The sequence below is a fragment of the Nicotiana attenuata genome, chromosome 7, assembly GCF_001879085.1.
Source record: "Nicotiana attenuata strain UT chromosome 7, NIATTr2, whole genome shotgun sequence".
Classification (NCBI taxonomy): domain Eukaryota; kingdom Viridiplantae; phylum Streptophyta; class Magnoliopsida; order Solanales; family Solanaceae; genus Nicotiana; species Nicotiana attenuata.
The window spans coordinates 88,863,450-88,873,740 of NC_031995.1; positions in this window are offsets into that span (position 1 = coordinate 88,863,450).

Genomic DNA, 10,291 nt, shown 5'->3' on the forward strand with positions numbered 1-10,291 from the left:
TGCACGAAATCCCTATGCCATGCAATAGCTGCATCAGAAACTAGCTTCAACCGAGGCCGTGGGGTTAATGGAGCTTGCTGGGATGCCTCAGCAACCTGTTTTCCTTTGGATTGGCGTGAAGAGCTTTCCCTCTGCTTTCGCTTTTTGGTTGCTGGGGAAGTGGTGGAGGACTTTCCAATGCCCTTGCATTTGCTAGAACCATCACGAGCCATAGTATCCTGCAACACAAATAAGCATGAATTTGAGAACTTGTCCAGAAATATGCCTAAGGTTGTCGTGCTAGTCATGAAATGACCCCACACTTAAAACCGAAGGCACAATGTACATACTTCACAATTTTTTTGATCTAACATGTACAAGTGTTGCACTCCAAAGCTATGGGTACTCAAGACTTCCCCATGCCACCCAATAGTGAGTGATCATGGCTACATGAATTCACATTAAGGTAAACAAAGGGCATATGGTACTCACCTTTCCACAACTACTAGACTACACTAAATTAGTTAAATTTACAAGAATCTACAACATACTTTATATAACATAGATGGTGTAGGAACATGTATTGCATCAAAATCACACCTCCTAGCATGTAAAAGCATCCCTACACACCCACACTTAGCCCAAATTCATACACAAATATACCCGGTTACTCAGACTTCACCGGTACACCAAAATCCTCATTCAAGCATTTTAACAAACACCTTGCGGGCATAAAGTGTGTGCTTCTAATTCAATAATGGTGGAATATGGTGGCCCTACCAATTTTTAACGAAGTAGAGGAAATTCTAGTTTACTACTCCGTATACACAATAACCACACAATTTCGACCAACTCAAGCCACCCACCATAAAAATTTCATAAGAACTACATAGGGAAAATTTTTGGGGATTAGGGCTCTTGGGAATGGGATATCTAATAATTCAACATACAAACAAGAAGAAGAAGAAGAAGAAGAAGAAGAAGAAGAAGAAGAAGAAGAAGAAGAAAGAATAACTTACCTGGAGAGTGTAGAAGGAGGGCAAAAGAAAAACTTTGAGAAAATTTTGTGAGGAAGAAGAGAGAAATCGTGCAGAAGCAGTAGAATTTTTTTTGCACGTTTTTTTTTTTGTGTTTGTTCGTTGGTTTGTGTTTGGGTGGGTTTGGGTTATGGTTAAGTTGGGTTGGGAATGAATATGGGTATTAGGATGGGGTATAGTATTAGTGTAAATGGGTATTTGGGTTGGGTTAAATGGGTATGAGTTAGAAAATAAAAAAACGAAAAAATAAAAAAAATAAAATATATTTACCTGGATCACCCCCCAGCCCAGCGCTCAGTGCTATGCCTGGCGCTGGGGGATTTGAGTATTCTTCCTTCAGCGCCCTAGGCAGCGCTGGGCGTTGGCCTAGGCGCTATTTTCGAATTTTTTTTTTATGTAACATCCTGATCCCCCGAACCTTTAATATACTCAATTTACACGTCCTACATTATTATATCTAAAATTTCCATACCTACAAAGAAAATGCAAAACTCTATCTACTCTAACTAAAAAGAAAAAATTTAAGAAGTTAAACTAGGAAAGCAGTAAAAATTGGGTTGCCTCCCAACAAGCGCCTGATTTAACGTCGCGGCACGACGCAGAGTCTCGCTTACTCATTAGCGAGTACAACCTTGGTCTTCTCATGATTAATCATTCCTCCCCAATAGTGCTTGACTCTATATCCATTCACCAAAAATTTCCTTTCACCATTTAAAGCTCGCAACTCAATTGTACCATAAGGAGTGACTCTCACCACCTCAAACGGGCCTGACCATCTCAATTTTAGCTTTCCAGGAAACAACCTTAGCCTCGAATTGAATAATAATACCTGTTGGCCTGGCTCGAAATGACACGGCTTGATATGCTTGTCATGCATCTTTTTGTCTTTTCTTTATAAAGATTAGCATTTTCATAAGAGTGCAGCCTCAACTCATCTAACTCATTCAACTGCAAAAGTCTTTTCTCGCCCGCGGCTTCAAGGTCCATGTTCAGTTTCTTAATGGCCCAGTATGCTTTGTATTCAAGTTCAACGGGCAGGTGACATGCTTTCCCATAAACAACCTTATAAGGAGACGCTCCAATTGGCGTTTTATATGCAGTTCTGTACGTCCATAAGGCATCATCTAACTTTGCAGCCCAATCCTTCCTATTCACACTCACCGTCTTCTCTAATATCTGCTTTATTTCTATGTTTGACACTTCAACTTGCCCACTTGTTTGAGGATGATATGCTGTAGTAACTCTGTGGCGAACTCCATATTTAGCTAGCAGGTTATTCAACAACCGATTGCAAAAATGAGTCCCCTCATCACTAATTAAGGCACGTGGAGTCCCAAATCTCGAAAATATGTTCTTTTTCACAAAGGCAGCTACCACCACGGCATCATTTGTTGGCAAAGCAATTGCCTCCACCCACTTGGACACGTAGTCAACTGCTAGCAAAATGTATTTGTTTCCTCTGGACGATGGGAATGGTCCCATAAAATCTATCCCCACACATCAAAAATCTCAACTTCTAGGATGTTATTCAAAGGCATCTCATGCCTCTTTGTGATTGTTCCTGTTCTCTGACATTGGTCACACTTCTTAACGAATGCATGGGCATCCTTAAATAAAGTTGGCCAAAACAGACTGGATTGTAGTACCTTTCCAGCTGTTCTATCTCCTCCATGATGGCCCCCATAAGGTGATGCGTGACAATCATACAACACTAATTCCACCTCCTTTTCAGGAATGCATCTCCCCATCAACTGATCAGCACATTCCTTGTACAAATATGGCTCATCCCAGTAGTAGAAGTTCACATCATGTAGAAACCTCTTTCTAGCTTCAGATTCAATTTCAGGAGGAAGTACCCCACTCACAAGATAATTCACATAGTCTGCGTACCATGGGGGAGGGTCTTGGGTGATAGCAAAAAGTTGCTCATCAGGAAAGACTTCTTTAATTTGGCCACCCTCCTCCATGTGGTCGTGATTCTCCAGCCTTGATAGATGGTCAGCTACTTGGTTCTCTGTCCCCTTTCGATCTCGTATTTCTATATCAAATTCCTGCAGCAACAAAACCCAGCGCATCAATCTAGCTTTAGATTCCTTTTTTGTAAATAGATACCTGATTGCTGCATGATCGGTATGGACTATGACTTTCGTTCCCACCAAGTATGCCCGAAATTTTTCAAAGGCCCACACAACAGCTAACAACTCCTTTTTAGTGGTGGTGTAATTCAGTTGTGATCTCGCATAGTAGATGGAATAAAATACCTTGTCCTTCCTCTGGCCTAGCACTGCCCTAATAGCGTGGTCACTCGCATCACACATAAGTTCAAATGGTAAGGACCAATCGGGTGCCACAATAATGGGAGCAGACACCAACTTCTTTTTGAGTTCTTCAAATGCCTTGAGGCAGGCGTCATCAAAGTTGAAAGTTACATCTTTTTCAAGCAACCTGCACAAAGGAGTAGCAATTTTAGAAAAATCTTTAATAAAGAGCCGATAGAATTCCGCGTGTCCCAAGAAACTCCGGACACCCTTCACTGAAATAGGTGGAGGTAATTTTTCAACCGCCTCCACCTTCGCCTTATCAACTTCAATGCCGCTCCTAGATACTTTGTGACCCAACACGATGCCTTCTTGTACCATAAAATGGCACTTTTTCCAATTCAGTACCAGATTTGTTTCTTCACAACGGGCCAGCACCTTGCTTAAATTCCTCAAGAAATCATCATAAGAAGACCCAAAAACTGAAAAATCATCCATAAACACTTCCACAAATTTTTCCACCATGTCGGTGAAAATAGCCATCATGCACCTCTGGAAAGTGGCTGGTGCATTACAAAGACCAAACGGCATTCGCTTGAACGCAAAAGTACCATAAGGACAAGTAAAAGTGGTCTTCTCCTGATCCTCTGGGCATATGACAATCTGATTGTATCCCGAATAACCATCAAGGAAGCAATAATATTCATGCCCGGCTAATCTGTCTAGCATTTGGTCAATGAATGGAAGTGGGAAGTGGTCCTTGCGGGTTGCTTTGTTGAGCCTTCTATAATCAATGCAGACTCTCCACCCCGTCACAGTGCGAGTAGGAATTAGCTCATTCTTCTCATTCTCAATCACAGTCATTCCTCCCTTTTTGGGCACACATTGAACTGGGCTTACCCAGTTGCTGTCAGAAATAGGAAAAATGATACCTGCATCGAGCAACTTGATTACTTCCTTTTTCACCACCTCTTTCATAATGGGATTTAACCTCCTCTGCTGCTCGGTGTCCATCCTCCAAGAAGATTTTATGCATGCAAATCGATGGACTAATGCCCTTGATGTCAGCAATAGTCCACCCAATAGCCTTTTTATGCTCGAGAAGTACTCTGAGCAATTTTTGTTCTTGAGTGTTAGTCAAGCTGGACGAGATAATCACGGGCAATGTCTCAGAGTTCCCCAAATAAGCGTAGCGCAGATGCGCTGGAAGGGGCTTAAGCTCTAGCTTCGGAGCTTCTTCAATGGATGGCTTAGGAGGGGTCAGAGTGACAGGCCTGTCCAACTCCTCAAATTTTCCAAACCCATGGACATAACTGCAGGACATATCTAGTACTTGCTCAATTTCTCCCATCATTTCATCTTCACTATCTTCTTCATCCCCAATCAATACTCGTTCAACAGGATCTACAGGGCTCATATATGGCACTAATGATGTGGCATCACTTTCCACTACAGAGATCATAGATAGCTCTTCATAGTGGGCTGGCAACCTGAGTGCTTTATAAACATTGAATATCTCCACTCGATCACCTACTCTCATCGTCATCTTTCCTTCACAAACGTCAATAATAGCTCGGCCCGTGGCTAAGAATGGATGCCCCAAAATAAATGGGACTTCCTGATCAGGCTCGTAGTCCAAGATAATGAAATCAGCAGGGAATATGAAAGACCCCACTTGAACTAGCACATCTTCAATCACTCCTTCAAGATGAGCAATGGAGCGATCAGCCAGCTGTAAGATTACCGTTGTTGGGCGCAGCTCACCCAGCCCCAATTGTTTGAACACAGATAGCAACATCAAATTGATGCTCGCTCCAAGATCACATAAGGCTCGCCCAACTGCATGTTTACCAATCGAGATTTGGATAGTGAAACTACCTGGATCCTTCAATTTCTGAGGTAACTTGCTTTGAATTCTTGAGCTACACTCCTCAGTGAGTGCCACGGTTTCAAACTCGGTCAGCCTCCTTTTATTTCCCACAATCTCCTTCATCTATTTTGCATATTTGGGTACTTCCTGTAATATGTCAACCAATGGAATATTAATCTGCACCTGCTTCAAAATATCAAGAAACTTTTTATACGGGGCGTTATCCTTGACTTTCTGCAATCTTTGAGGGAACGGAGGTGGTGGCCTTGCAACAACTGGTGGGGGTTGCTCAGCCATCGCCTCTCCAGCTGGCTTCCTTAGATTTTTCTGATGTTGATTCTATAGTGGCTGGCCTCTCATTAAAAATCACCTGTTTCCTCTTTTTCGACTGAGCTTCTTCTAATTTTCTCCCATTCCTCAACAACACGGCATTAAGGGATGCCTTAGGATTAGCTTCAGTGTCACTTGGAAGGGCTCCAACTGGTCTGGTGTTTTGAGCACTGGCAAGCTGTCCCATTTGGCGCTCCAAATTTCTGAAACCGGTCCTGAGTTGTTGATTGTCAAGCAACAACTTCTTCAACAAATCATTCGTACTCTCTTCTACCTGTTGAGGTGGCTTCTGAGGTTGATTGAAATTTCCTTGGGGTCTATAATGATTCTGATTCGGCTGATTTCCACCCCGTGAGAAGTTGGGATGATTCTTCCAATTCGGGTTGTAAGTGTTCCCATATTGTGCATTCTGATCCATTAGACCCCTGCTCTGTTGCCCCACATAGTATATAGATTCAGGGATCGTGGGGCACATGTCACTCATATGATTGTCACCACATAGTTCGCAGCAAAGAGACATCTGTTGTGTTTGTTGCATTGTCATTCTATTCACCTAATTTTCCAATTTTGCTATATCAGCTCTCATGGATGAGAAGTCATCAAGCTCAATCAACCCGGCTACTTTCTGTTTAATTTCCTTGCGTGAATCCCCATCTCCTTGCTAGTTATGATCATTAGCAGTGAAGTTATTTAGCAAGAGTTGGATTCACTGTACGATTTCGCCATGCAACTACCCCCACAAGCTGAATCAAGATTCATCTTTGAGGCCTCATCTAGTTCGTCAACAAAAGTGTGTCCCAATACCTCATCAGTCTAATAATGGCGCGGGCAATCTCTGAGTAGCTTCTTGTATCTTTCCCAAGCTTGACGAAGTGTCTCGCCATCCCGTTGTTCGAACCCAAGAATCTGACTCCTCAATGACTTTGTCTTCTTGGTGGGGAAAAACTTGATTAAGAATTTCCTTGCTAGATCATCCCAAGTGTGGATTGAGTTCGCGGGCTCTTTCTGCAACCATTCTTTAGCTTCAAACAGCAGTGAAAAGGGAAAAAATGTCAGCCTGACATAGTCCTTGGAAACGTTCGGATAATTGTAGGTATCCATAATTTCCAAGAAATTCTGAATGTGCCTCTGTGGATCTTCATGAGATAGACCCACATATTGCCCTATGGACTGAATCAGCTGTACCATGTACTGTTTGAGTTCAAAATGCCCTATGATCTCAGGCTTCACAATAGCCTGAGTCATATTAGCAAGATTGGGCCTTGCGGCTTCTATCACTGCACGCTCTGCATTACCTGCCATCTCTATTGGTTGTGGTTGAACTATGATGTCCAACTCTCTTTCTATTCTAGTTCTAGCTTCGACTTCCCTCCTCACTCTGTGAAGTATTCGTTCAATTTCAGGATCAAGAGGAAGGAGATTGTTTACGCTTCTACTCCTCCGCATTCAAGAGAAGAGCATGTGTTAACACAAACAAGGTAAACTGAAAATTAAAACTTGAACAAATAACTAATAAAGCTTAAGTCAGTAAAGTAGCTAATTTTTAAGTCCCCGGCAACGGCGCCAAAAACTTGTTGCTCCCAAACGCACACGCAAGTATACGTGGTCGTACAAGTAATAAAATGATAAGTCGAGTGTCGAACCCACAGAGACTTATATCAACTACTTACTAACTCACCAATATTATTATTCAGTCAAGCTAAATGCGAGTTCAAAAGTTTAATTATACTAAAGTACAATTCTAAGTAATAACTAAATTATCAAGCAGTAGAATGATTGTTATGTATTCAATAGAGACAAATATTCCAGGGTTGTGATCGATTCACCAATCTTATTGTGTTCTAGTTAACTCTCCCTCTCATACAATTCACTCATAGTTGCTAATTAATCGATAATTGCTCTCATAGCCTTCTCCTGAAGTACTACTCGCCTGTTCAAAATAGATTAATGCCTATACCCCTATGAAATCAATCTATTAAGAACGCATTAAGATTACGATATTTAATTAAGCACGGTGACTAGGTATATTCCTATCCTAACCACAAATCTGCCCCCCTAAGGGTTAAGATCATGCTCTCTTCAATTCTTCTCTAATCTAAACATGGCTTTCCCAAGCATAGCGTAGATAGTAAATAGAACCTAACTGCTGGCCAGACAATTAAGCAATTAATCAAGAATTGAAGAAACAACCATATATTAGTGAATTATAATCGAGGTTAAGTCAACGTTAAATAACAATATTCATGGCTAAATCACAACCCCAGAACAGTGGGTTTTTTAGCCACTCATGATACTAGCAAACAATTGCATAAGTTTTGAATAATTGAAAATACTAGAAAAGATGAAGAAATCTAAGATGTTCTTGCTCCCGAATGTTTCTTGTGTGTATTCCCTCTCCAAAGTGGCGTCCCTCCTCACAAAATAAGTTTAGTCTTGCTTTTATACGTGTTGGGTAGGTCTAGGGCCGAAATAACCTTGTCCCCGGCGAAATTGGAGAAAACTCACGTCACTGGCGCCTTGGCTAGCGCCAGGCGCCCTCCACAGCGCTCCAATATTTTAGATTCTGTTTCTGGCGCCACAGGTAGGGCTGGGCGCCACCTGTGGCGCTGAAATATACCCTCTCCATGTTTTCGTCCGTTTTGGCTCTAATTTTGTACTTTCCGCCCCCGATTGCTCCCCGATCATTCCTACACATGAAAACACATCAAATTAACATAAATTAACACATTTCACATCCTAAATCGATGAAACAAAAATAAGATATGAGGCGATATACATACAAATGTATATACTTTAAGCACAACATCAAAGGTTACTGATTTAGTTGATTGATAACGCATGTGTTGCTGCTTTTGATTCTCCTTCATATGGATATATTTTGTTTAGCCTTCCATAGAATATGTTTATCCGTGCAAAAAGTTTTTTTTGTTTTGTTTTTTCTGTTGATAAATGATCAGATTTCTCTTTCTGCTTGATTTCTCTTATTTTAATGATAAAATAATCCCTATATACCAAAAGGCTGAATTTATATTGGGTTTGATTTGGTGTATATATATTTGACAAACCAACATACTTAATTAGGTAAACTCGACATAATATGGGGCATAAGGCGAAAATAAAAAGTGAGGTCTTAAATTTTTTTAAATTTTTTTTCACTCTAATGATTTATCGAAATCTAAAGAAGTTATAATCAGTTTTAATTATTGCCAATGTCTAACCGATTTCTCTAATCTCTCTTGTGTTATTCTGTTGAGCTTTATTGATTTGGTTTTGAAAAACTTTTTCAACCGAGGCAATTAATATAAAAATTGTTAAAGGTAATTGAATTAACACCTTTACCTGATCGAGTTTGCTAAATAGAGTATTCTTCTACTTATACAGTTTCTCTTTGCGCTTTTAATTCTAAATATAAGTTGAGAAAAATAATATTACAGTAACTATTTTGTTTCAAGAATCATTCAATGTTAAGGACGAATTTAATAGTTACTTATCAAAGTAGCTTGAAAAATATCTACAAAGGCGCTCAAGAATTAAAAGAAATTATTTTAAACTAACATTGTAAGAAGACGATTTAAGTTGGGACGAATTAAAGACAGGAAACAACTATTTTATCTATAACTATTTTAACCAAATGATTTAAAAATTCTATCAATAGTGCATAATTATTAAATATTATATATATTATTTATAGGTTTTGGGGCCTAAGTATTTTGGGGGCCTAAGGCCATTGCCTTAGTGGCCTAATATCGCAAATACCCCTATATATATCGCAAATCTATTAAATCTATATATTATTTATAGATTTTGGGGCCTAAGTATTTTGGGGGCCTAAGACCATTGCCTTAGTGGCCTAATATCGCAAATACCCCTATATATATATATATATATATATATATATATATATATATATATATATATATATATATATATATATATATATTAGTTTTCTACCTAGTGTTGATATCCGTTTCAGAACCAACTAATTAGGATTCACGCCGAAATATCACATTTTAGAGATAAAGTATTCCTTATGGAATACACGAGATTTCTAACTAATACTATTTCTCTTGCCTTGGCTGTTGTAAACAAGAAGTTTGTCTTCTTCTCAAATTTCTCTTTGTTACTCCAGAAACCGAACAAAGGAAGAAAAATATATATTTTCTTCGCTTTCTTCCTAATTTTCCGTATTTTCTTCCCCGATTTCTAGTCAAAGCATCAGACTTGTATTGTACTTCACTATTAACTTTAGAACTTTCATTTTATATAAATGGAGCTGTCACTAATTAAAATATTGATGTGAAATTTGGTGCATGAACCTTCGATACAATAAGTCAGTAACGTAGTTGGCTGGAAAATTTATCTACCGACCAAAGATCCTCGAGTAAGAGAAATATCGAAAAAAGCACAAGAAAACTTTTTAGGCTTAATAAAATTACACTCTCCCCAGTAACAATTTCACATTTCTTTTTTAAAAACCGTAATGTCTTGGTTAGCTAGCTTGCGCATAATTCAACTAATTTTATGAAATATCTTCTATCTTCCATCAGCACATGTACCGAATAACTCTATCCACTAACAGCTCGTTTGGATGGTTACTATATGTATCTCATAATATATCGTATTGTATTGTACGATATTGCATTATATTGTTTTGATGAATAAAATGTTTGGATAGATTATATCGTTTGCCAACGTTTCATGATGTGATGCGCCAGCAATATGAAGAATAAACTTGCAATATTATAAAGAAAAAATCGGATAGGGATAGAATTATTATGTAAAAATGTAGGGTAAAGGATAAAATAGGTTTATTTAAT